Raw genomic sequence first — 11903 nt, 5'->3', positions numbered from 1 at the left:
CAACTCCTTGGTTCTCAAAGCTGCTTGAACTTCTTCCAAGGTAACAGTGCCTTCTTTTCCATAGAGCATGGTATCTTTAAACGATTCAAAAGATCTAGGTAGAGCACACAACAAGAGTATAGCTTTATCTTCATCCTCAAGATTCACCTCAATATTCTCCAAGTCATCAAGGATTTTGTTGAACTCCGTAAGTTGCTCCATGATGGCCTTTGACTCCACCATCTTGAATGAGTAGAGTTGTTGCTTTAGGAATTGCCGACGAGCCAAAGACTTTGTCATATACAAATATTCGAACTTTGACCACATCGATGCCGCGGTTGTACCCTTTGCTACTTCTCTCAAAACTTTATCTCCGAGGCACAAGACAATGGCACTCCTGGCCTTGTCCACCATCTCGGTCTTCTCCGCTCGTGTCATGGTGACCGGTAACGAACCTTCACCCTTCAAAGCTTTCTCACACTTTTGCTGTATCAACACCGCTTCCATCTTTACCTTCCATAACCCAAAATCGTTATCTCCGGTAAACTTCTCAATATCCCACTTCGAACCCATGGTACTTGATTATCCTTTGACCTTTGCCCCACGGTGGGCGCCAATTGTTGCGAATTCGATGAGAAAACACACCAATAACAAACTTGATGTGTGGAGCAAGGGATAATTAAGCAACCAATATCAAAGTGAATTGCAATTAAACAAGCAAAAGTAGAAAAAACAGCGAGAGAAAAGCAGAGAGAACACAAAAGAATCTGTTTACCCAGTTCGGTCCAAATTGACCTAGTCTGGGGGAGAGAGCAGCCCTCCGTTCCACTATATGATGAGTAACGTTACAAAAGAGATTTCAATGGGTTACAAGAATAAGTCTCCCGCCTAATTCTACCCAAATCCCAGCCTCTTCCCGTAACCAAGAGACTCAATCCTAATAGTGTTTCCCAAGGTGAATCAACCTTCAAACCCTAGTTTGTTGCCAAGAGACAAACTCTATACAAACCCTAGTTTGATTTCTAAACCCTTGTGTCAGCCCCCTCTATCTCTCTCAAAATAGTCTGATACAAGGCCTATATTTATAGTAAAAGAAACTCCCATAAAATTGTAACAAATCTGGCCCAAAAATACGTTTCTGAAAAATAACAGCACGCGAAATCGGCCACCGATTTTCCAAATCGGCCACCGATTTTTCCCGAACAGAAAGCCTCCCAAAAGGCAGCCAAAATCGGCCACCGATTTGTACTTTCAGCAAACATCAATTTTGGCCTCCAAACTCCAATTTTGAGTCACTTTCACAACAGTCGGCTTTTCCGACTAATAAAACAAGTTTACAGTGAATAAGGGAGAGCCAAGAGAGATCGAGGTCGGTGGATAGAGAGGCAAAAACGGTGACCGCATCGGAAAACCCATAGATCACATCCAAAAATGGCGGCGCGACCGCGTCGGAAACACAGATTGAAACAAAGAAGAAAATGTGATAGATCTAAGATGGACGAAGAGAGGGACGACTATCGGCGATGCAAGGCAAGGAGGCCGACGCCGGTAGCGGCGGAGGTAGGCTGGATTGAAAGAAAGAAGAAGAAGTGATAGAGCTGGGAGAGTGGGAGGATGAAAAGACATAAACTAGTTTTTCTTTTTAATATTTTTTAATGATATTTAGGTTATATTTTATATTATTTTGTTTGAATAAGACAAAAAAAAATTGCCACGGTGGAGTGGTGTAAGAGGTGGATGGATTAAAAGGGTGTCTAAGAAAATTTACCCATAATTAATTGTGTTGATTTCAATGGTAAAATTAGTATCGTTTATTAATATTTTTATAAATTGTTTTTTTTAACAAACATAAATGAAATATATTAAGACCTACAAAGAGTTTTTATAATCACAAAGTGTAGCAACAAGGACCTCAAAAGTTTACAAACTTACATGCAAAGTAGTCGAAATCAAAGGAAACAAAAATAAATTAACCTATACCCATACACATAAACGGGTTCGACCACCACATATATATATGAATGCCAAAGGACCTCGAGTTCTTATGAGCAAGAGTTTTCCTTGTTCTTGAATAATCTATTGTTGCGCTCTGTTGATAAAACCCAAACACATCAAAGCCAAAGGAGTTGTATAAAGGAGCGACGCGCTAGTAAACCACTTGAAGAATGAACAAAATGATCATGTAATTGATTCGGGTTGACAGATGCCACACCAATCTACAATCTAACAAGACTCCAAAGAGAAGCAAGAGTGGGACAAGATAGAAACACATGATGAACCATATCTGATATTCCACAACCTGCCACACATAATTGCAAGTCTTGAGAAATAATGCCGCGAGTCACCAAATGATCCAATGTTATTGCTTCCTCAATGATAAACAACACATCATTACCTTAAAGCCAAAAGGTATAACTTATATACTACCTATTAAAATTAAAATTGGAGAATGTGCAATTAGACAAAGATAAATATAATGATTAGAATAAAGTAGATATTTTTTTATTCTGTTTTTCTGTTTTCTTTAATTGCAAAGCATAGTGATCTATTGTGCCACCTATAAATACAACCACACTCTTTCGATGAAATACTTACAATACATCTCATGATACTCTAAAATTAGAGTATAAGAGAAAAGAAGAAAAGTGATCTATTGTGCCACCTATAAATACAACCACACTCTTTCGATGAAATACTTACAATACATCTCATGATACTCTAAAATTAGAGTATAAGAGAAAAGAAGAAAATGATATACAAGTTTAAAGTCTTTTTGATTTGTTCATCTAGTAATGAAGAACTAGAGACATGTGAAACATTTTTCAAATGAGCCAATCAACTCCAAAAATCTTCTAACAGATTAAAATTGATACATATTACCACTTCTATTGTCAACAACGACAATCATAGTTTAAACGAACGATCATACTCATGAATACTGCACCGCCTCTAAGCACGTGAGTTGCATATGATACAACCGCTCTTTCAATGCAGAATTTACTTTTAACGAGGATGTGAAAACGAAGGGAAAAAAGGAGCCTGATGGCTCAAAGAATTAGAGAAAATCTCATAAGGGAATCATATTGAAAAAGATGTAGAAAATGAGATACAAATGCTAAAATCATATGAAACTAACTAATGTCTAACAGAATTGGTACTCTGTAATAACTTATGAATTTTGTTTTTTCTTGTTTTGCACTAATAAGAATGTGAAGTAACAAAACATATTATTATATATCTTAAAGATGTGTATCAATAATTTTACCTTTCTCAAGGGGTAGCCTGAACTGCGTGTTCGAATAAAGACAGCTTTTTCCTGATCATGATGAAGTTCCCACTGTAATTTAGCATATTCTGATATCGTAAATATAAGGTATGGAAATTAAAGGAACGAACATGACAGAAATAAGGTGGAAATTGAAGATCAGTTTCTTGTTGAAATTAACTACCAAGTTGGTTCAAAAATCTTTCATGGTAAAACTTCATAGTAATATGGTATTATGTATGGTAGTAGTTTTTATATCCCACATCGGCACATCCGGAGAAAAATACAACAAATGTCCAATATAAAGTAAGAAGCGAGCCTACATTTTAAATATTCAAGATTCTTCAATTACTTTATATTTCGAATTTCGATAGCTACTTTTTTTCTTCACTGTGCAACAAAAAGAATTTGATTCCTTGTTTTTAGGAATTAATTCTTTTTGTTGATCGTTGAAGAAAAACTAAACTGTTGAAACAATATAGTTAAAATTGGTTAAAAATATTTTTTTTCATCGAAAAGATTGCTAGGTTGAGTTGTTGACTAGCTTGTTCTCTTTTACACGTTTTGTTGCACGGTTCATAATTATGTCTAATAAAGTAAGAAATTATATTATTAAGACCATTCATATTTTCAAAGGAACTATATTATTAAAATCATTATTTTTGAAGGGACAATATATATCGAAAGAGATTATAATCTTAATAATACTTATCTCTGAAGAGGAAAAATTTACCGAAGAGACATATTCTTAATACCATTATTAATTTACTGAAGGGACTATATATATATATATATATATATATATATATATATATATATATATATATATATATCCCTTTTCAATTCTAAGTTAAGTAATGTAGGACTTCTTAAATATGTATATTTTCGACCAACGCCAACATTCTCCTTTAAAGTATTCAAGGCATTTCTACATGAGAAATTCTTGTGTAGGAACGAACCTAACTATCATTCTTACAAACAACAAATTAAAACATGACACGTCATTTTTTTTCTTTTAACCATGATTGGTGGTGGTGAATACTAACTGCAAATAATGGTTGAGAGAGAGGAGGAGCAGTTATTTTTCATTTACTTAAATTATTTCCAAATTATTTTAAAATAAAACAATGATGTGTCATGTTTTAATTTGTTGTTTGTAAGAATGATATGTTAGGTTTGTTCCTACACAAGAATTTCTCTTTCTACATTATAGGTCTTAGAAAGAAGTTTATAAAATATTTTTCTATTAAAGCGGTTGTCTTTGGTAGTTTTTTTTTTCTTCCTTACATTAAGCGAACATTTATAAATTTTATATAATATTTGGTACTTTGCATTGAATTATAAACAAGCTTTTGACCCGCGCGCGTTGCACGTATTCTTTGAATTATTTACACATGGTATTTAATTGATTGTACTTCTATAAGAATAGATGAATTTTTAGGGATTTTAATTTTACTTTGCTTAAAATCTTGGATTGTTAAATCATACTTGAATATATTAATTCACAAGTGTTTTATATGATTTTCCTTTGTTGGTTTTCCTATTCAAACCATCCATTTTAAGGAAACATCCAATAACATCTGACATAAATATTAGATATTTGAGTTCCGTAATGTAATGATCCAAGATAGGCCCAATAGAATAATACAAGTCTAAGTTATATTAGGTGATGAGTCATGCTTTCTAGAAGGATCTAGAGAGATCCATTGTGATGAGTCATTGTTTAGTTGTTAGAGAATATGCCAATTTCTAGTTTGTATAAATAGGGAATTGGTGAATGTATTGACTATCAAATGAATTAATGAAGAATTAGTTTGTTAGAATAGTGTAGTTGTTATTTTTAATCCTTTTAGATAATTTCTCCTTTCTTGTAGGTACCACCAAAAGTAGTACCTTACACGTAAGCATTTAGTTTACGGAATTTGGACGGTGCATATGAAAAAAGAACTCAATCATAGATTAGTGGATCACAATTATCTGAAGTGGTCAGCTTTGTAGCTGCACACAATGCTATACCTTAAAAGAAAAATATATAACCATCATTTTGGTTTGGTTCGAAGATAATGAAGCGAGAGTTTTTTTTTTTTTTTTGACAAATTGAAGTGATTACACAGATCTTGTAACACCCACAACGTGGCCCAGTAACAGTGGCGGAGCCAGGCCGGCCCCGGACTTAAGCGGGATGAGTCGGACCACCGGGCTGTTACAGGATGACCCCACGTTGATAGGAGGAACCAAATCACATCGGAATGAGAGGGATCCGGAGGCCGTGTAGGTATGGGACTACATGGTTGAAGAAAGGCTTATAAGAATTGTTAGGTACTACCCATATCAACAAGATGCATCTTCTTTTCGGAAGCTCAATCCATAGGAACTCCACAGTTAAGCGTGCTTGGCTTGGAGTAGTACTAGGATGGGTGACCTACCGGGAAGTTTCCCGGTAAGCATGTGAGTGAGGACAAAGCATGCTGAAAAGACTCGTGTTGGTTTGTGGGGTTAGTCGGCAATCCTGTAAGCAGTCTGGGATGTTACACTTGGTATCAGACCAGACCTCTCCCAGTACGGTGTGGTTCGGGGACGAACCAGGCGGAAGCTGGTGGGCATGTAACACCCACAACGTGGCCCAGTAACAGTGGCGGAGCCAGGCTGGCCCCAGACTTAAGCGGGATGAGTCGGACCACCGGGCTGTTACAGGATGACCCCACGTTGATAGGAGGAACCAAATCACATCAGAATGAGAGGGATCCGGAGGCCGTGTAGGTATGGGACTACATGGTTGAAGGAAGGCTTATAAGAATTGTTAGGTACTACCCATATCAACAAGATGCATCTTCTTTTCGGGAGCTCAATCCATAGGAACTCCACAGTTAAGCGTGCTTGGCTTGGAGTAGTACTAGGATGGGTGACCTACCGGGAAGTGTCCCGGTAAGCATGTGAGTGAGGACAAAGCAAGACTCGTGTTGGTTTGTGGGGTTAGTCGGCAATCCTGTAAGCAGTCTGGGATGTTACACTAGTGTAACATCCCAGACTGCTTACAGGATTGCCGACTAACCCCACAAACCAACACGAGTCTTTTCAGCATGCTTTAAATCTCATATGCCATGCTCATTTACATATTGCAAATACTTGTTAAATGCTCAAGAAACATTTTTAAAGACTATGCCTTGGTGTCTTGATTAAAGGGGTTGTTATTACAAGTGTTGCTCTAAGAAAATCGCCCACGAAACGCCCATACCAGCCATGACGAGCAAAACAAGGAGTCTCCCCCACTGTCTGCTCGCCATGGCGAGTGAAATGGTGTGGGAGGCGAGTAGCTACTCGCCTAGGCGAGTAGGGGGCGAGCAGAACTCCCTGTTCGGACTTCTAGCTCGCCGTGGCGAGTAATAGCCCGCCGTGGCGAGTTATGACAGTCCAGAACATGTAAAAATGACATTTTGGACCCAAAAACCTCAATACAAAGTCCCCCAAGGCATACCATGGTACTAGAAGTCATATAGCACCTGTAAAACTGCTATTGAACAAGTATTCACAAGTATAAAGATGCATGGCATAAAAAGGGATAACTTTACTACACATAAACCCTAAAAAATACATGTAATTTTCCTTGCAAGTTAAACACATCCCATGGTTGGATTACTAACTAAGAACTCACCTTAAAATAACCTCAAATCAAGATCACAACTTGAAAACCTTGACAGCAAACCCTAAGACCAAAACCCTAGAGAAGAGATGGATGTTGGTGAAGCTTGCTTCCAACTTGCTACCAACAAACACCAAACCCTAGCCTTGCTTAAACTTCAACTTCTTGAAAGATTAGGAGATGATTAAAGGAAAATCATGAGTAGAGAGGAGTAGAAAGGTTTGCTTCATCATATCATTAACCAAAAACCAAGAACCCTAACCAACTCATGCTTGATTTCAAAGAGGAGAAAGATGAAACAAAGATTATGGGAGAAGAAGGATGGTGAGGATCGATTTCTAGAGAGAAGGGAGAGCAAAACTTTCTTTCAAACCCTAGTGAGAGAAAGTGAAGAGGATTGTGTGAAAAATTTGGACTAAAGTCCTTAAATAGTCCCTCAAGCGCAATTACCATTATACCCCTAGTCTTAAACGCGCTTAATCTATCGTTAACAGGTAATTCTTCGTATCATAAAAGTGGGATATTACAGATCTTCATAAAAAAATTATTATTAAAGGAGTTTAAAGAGTGTCGGGGGACACTGGTTAACATTTTCCAAATAAAAATGAAAGGTGGTGGAATAAGAGAATCATGGTCGTACAAAATAGAGAAAAGGAATTACAAAGTGATATACCAGATGCAAAAAATTTCTTATCTTAGCCCGTCCTTATGATTCAAGGGTGTTGTTGCTTTCATTTAGAACAAATCTCGAGAGTTGGATATGGTCCACACATAATTTTGCAAATTTGAGCAACACACCATCAAAATGATGATTTGTGAATTGTACAACAGATGTAGAAAGAAACAAATTAGACATAAATAATTAAAACTGTTAAAAATAAAATTGACAATAGATGAAAAACTAATGAAATAGAAAGAACGCAAAGAAAACTTTGGTTAAATACATTTACAGTATGTGACATATAACATTGTTGAAAATGCGGATTTTCTCTGATGTTTACATTATATAATGCTAATAATGTAGAATTCAACAAATATTTGACTTGCCGAGAGTATTTGATACATTGACACAATGCATATTCCTTGAAAGTTGGAGGAAAGGAAGAATATGTAACTTTCTCATGTATTTATAGGGTAACAATGAAGTTGCTATGTTGTTGCTATGATGTTATTAACTACATTATTGCTATCATTTTTGTTTTAAGGAAGACTAATAGTGTGTGTGTGTGTGTTTGGATATGAGCTGAGAGGGAATTTCTAGGTTCCAAAGAATATTTATTTGGAGAAGCTACAAACATGAGAGTTAACACAATGCACATCCTCACCATGGTTCCTAATTTTTTTAGACACAAACTAACTTGATCATGAAAAGTTTGTTTAAAATCTTACATATTTTAAGAATGTTAATATGGACTCCTTCTATTAAATAAAAAAAGTTTCACCAAATATAATGCTACACTCTCTCACATAAAACTAGAACTGATAGATGTTAAACCGATGTTGATTTTGTGGTGGAGGTATCTCTGGACTCTAGGGGAAGATGAATTGTGAAAAGTGTTGGGTGGGATTAAGGGACCTTGGCACCAAAGAGTAAGTGTTAAGATGATTTTGTTGATGACAAGTCAAACTTAATCAATGTAAGTTGTCAAGTTGTGTGCTTGAAGTCCCACGTCGGAACCTCAAGAGAGAAACACAACAAATGTGTATTATAAAACCACAATGGAGCATCTTGGCTGTTAACCTATGGTCAAATTGTTAACATGGAAATGAGATCCTTTCTCGAGTTTCTTTCCATATATGGTTAATTTAGAGAGATAGATTAATAGAATTAAATATTATTTATTTGTTCTATATAGTCATATTTTATTAAATTGAACCTTTTTGGAAATAAACTTGGAAAATATTTTTAATCCATAAATTATAGTATAATGAAAATTTTATAATTATGCTTTTTGTATCTAAAATAAAACTCTTTAGTTTACGAATATTTTTTCAAAAATGAGAGAACAAAAGAGTGTGATGTTTTTTCTTATTAAAAAGGGTGATGTTTTCCTACCAGAAACACAATTTCTTTTGGAGTGGGGAATATTAAGGAATAATTATTCTAAGAATTAATTGGAGAATATTTCAATGTACACTGTCACCATTCTCAACACTCAAAACTCAATCAAACTCAAGAGTAACAACTACCCAGCATGGCATGTCCAAATGAATGCACTGTTTATCGGATATGACCTCAGAGGTTTTATCAATGGTACAAAGTTGTGCCCTGCTGAAACAGATGCAGATTACAACTACTGGACATGGCAAGATCAACTCATACTCCATGCTATTATCACATCTGTCGATCAAAGCATCGTCACGGCATTAGGCAATGTCAAAACCTCAAAACAAGCTTGGGATACTCTCAAGAAGATGTTTGCTAGTAAAACTCGTGCTCGTATCATGCACCTTAAGGAGAGACTCACTCGATTTACCAAAGGAGTGAGCCCAATCTCTGAATACCTTCATAGCATCAAAGCAATTGCTGATGAATTAGCCATCATCAACTCACCGTTGGATGATGTCGATCTGGTCATTCACACTCTGAATGGACTAGGATCAGAATACCGTGAGATCGCTACCGCTATTCGCACACGTGAAAACCCGGTTAGCTTTGATGATCTTCGTGATCTCCTATCAGATTTTGAAAACTACCTCAACAGAGAGGAAAACAATACCTCTCCTCCAATCATTGCTACATCAAATGCTGCCTTCAAAGGCAAACCAAACAATTTCAAGAGAGGAACTGCATCAGGTCCCTCAAACCCCAATTCCTTTCGATCTGCATCTCCTGCCAACCCTCACAAAATCATCTGTCAGTAATGTGACAAACCCAACCATTCAGCAAAAGTTTGCTACAAATTGCACGGATACCCAAAACATCCAACGGGCCCTATGGCACATCATGCCCGTATTGCATCTCGTCCAGCACCATATGATTGGATAATGGACTCAAGTGCAACTCATCACATAACCAATGCTTTGGATAACCTCCATGTCACCAATCCTTATTACGGTAATGATGAGCTGCTTGTAGGTGATGGTTCAGGCTTGCACATTGCTAATACTGGTAAAACTTCTATTCAAACCAAATCTCATCCTCTTCATCTCTCAAATATTTTACATGTTCCAAAAATATCACAAAATCTATTGTCTATATCATCTTTATGCCAAACTAACCCTATATCTGTTGAATTTTTTTCTGATTATTTTCTGGTGAAGGATCTGAAGGCAAGGGCCCCTCTAATCAAAGGACACCATAAACATGGACTCTACATCTTGCCTCAACCATCCACCAGCCCATCTGCTCTTACCGCCACCCATATCAACCATCCATGGCATCACATTCTTGGTCATCCATCTGATCGAATTCTAAATCAATTTCCTTTCATTCAGCAAATAAAACTGAAGGATCAACAACCTTGCATCTCATGTAACTTAGTCAAGAGTCATAAGCTACCATTCTCTGTATCGAGTATTACTAGCCAAAAACCACTTGAACTTATGTACACAGATGTATGGGGACCTTCTCCAATCAAATCAATAGATGGTTATTTATATTATTTGATTATTGTTGATCATTTTACAAAATATATTTGGTTCTATCCTTTAAAAAATAAATCAGATGTTTCCATTATTTTTCCAAACTTCAAAAACCTTGTTGAAAAATACTTTAACTTACCCATAGTCTCGATAAACTCTGACAATGGGGGAGAGTTCATCAAGCTCAAAACTTTTTTCCTTACACATGGCATATCACACTATACCACACCACCCCACACTCCGGAACTCAATGCCATTGCTGAGAGACGACATAGGCACATTGTTGAAACAGGAAAAGCTCTACTCCATACAGCCAAACTACCAACTCAATTTTGGACCTATGCTTTTCGTACAGCAGTGTATCTCATTAACAGGCTCCCCACACCATCACTTCACATGAAATCTCCTTTTAAGACCCTTCACCATACTGACCCCAATCCAACTCATCTTCACTCTTTCGGATGTTTATGCTTCCCGTGGTTACGACCATACACATCCAACAAACTTCAACCAAGGTCCCAACCATGTATCTTCATTGGATATGCTGACACGCAGTATGCATACCATTGTTTAGATCTTTCTACCTACAAAATCTACACCTCAAGACATGTAAAATTTTATGACCATATTTTTCCATATAACACAAAACCAATACAACCTTCAGTGCATACTACCAACACACTTTTTGAACATCCCCTTCACACATTCCTTCAAGTCCAGCCATCAATTCCCCCACCAACTACACCAATATCCTCTAACACTTCATCCAGCCATGATCAAGAGGGTTCCGTGTCTTCAGAAGCTAGTCAGAAGGTTACATATATAATACAATTTTGTAAACCTATAATTAATGAAAAGATATGCTTTACTACTAGCTATACAGCTAAGAGAGGGTTGACTATGAGTGAGTAGCAATCAGTTACCTCTATACATTGATTGCCAAAATTCTCCTATTAATTCTCATGTTGACTAACAGTGACAGTATACATTGAAATATTCTCCAATTAATTCTTAGAATAATTATTCCTTAATAGGGAACCCTGTCCCTATTTAAGGGCAAAAAAAAATCCTGATAGCTCGAAGAATGAGAGAAAATCTCATAAGGAATCATATTGAAAAAGATGAAGAAAAGGAGATACAAATGCTAAAATCATAAGAAACTAACTAATTTCTAAAAGAATGTGAAGTAACAAAACATATTATTATATATCTTAAAGATGTGAATCGTGAATTTTACCTATCTCCAGGGGTAGCCTGAACTGCTTCTTCGAATAAAGACAGATGTTTCCTGATCATGATGAAGTTCCCACTGTAGTTTAACATATTCTGATATCTTTCACCGTTGCTAGGATCAGCCGAGATTTCTCTTGACGAGTTAACCCTCTGTTGCTTCTAGATCTCTATTTGACTGTACATTATTTTAAGGTTGAAGAG

At 36.5% G+C, this 11903-nt stretch overlaps 1 long non-coding RNA gene across 1 annotated transcript; it reads right to left on the bottom strand.

Annotated features, from left to right (window-relative positions):
- Window positions 1-1832: 1832 nt before the first annotated feature.
- On the bottom strand, window positions 1833-3778 carry LOC146956603 (uncharacterized). Its single transcript, XR_015020389.1, has 2 exons — window positions 3245-3778; window positions 1833-2406 (listed from the first exon to the last, which is right to left on the bottom strand). It is a non-coding gene; the product is annotated as an uncharacterized LOC146956603 (long non-coding RNA).
- Window positions 3779-11903: the final 8125 nt, after the last annotated feature.

The sequence above is a fragment of the Medicago sativa genome, chromosome 1 (assembly GCF_051527215.1).
Source record: "Medicago sativa cultivar Bolivia chromosome 1, Bolivia_mono, whole genome shotgun sequence".
Taxonomy (NCBI): Eukaryota; Viridiplantae; Streptophyta; class Magnoliopsida; order Fabales; family Fabaceae; genus Medicago; species Medicago sativa.
Note: the sequence above shows the minus strand (reverse complement) of the source record. Positions and strands in the feature narration are given on the sequence as shown.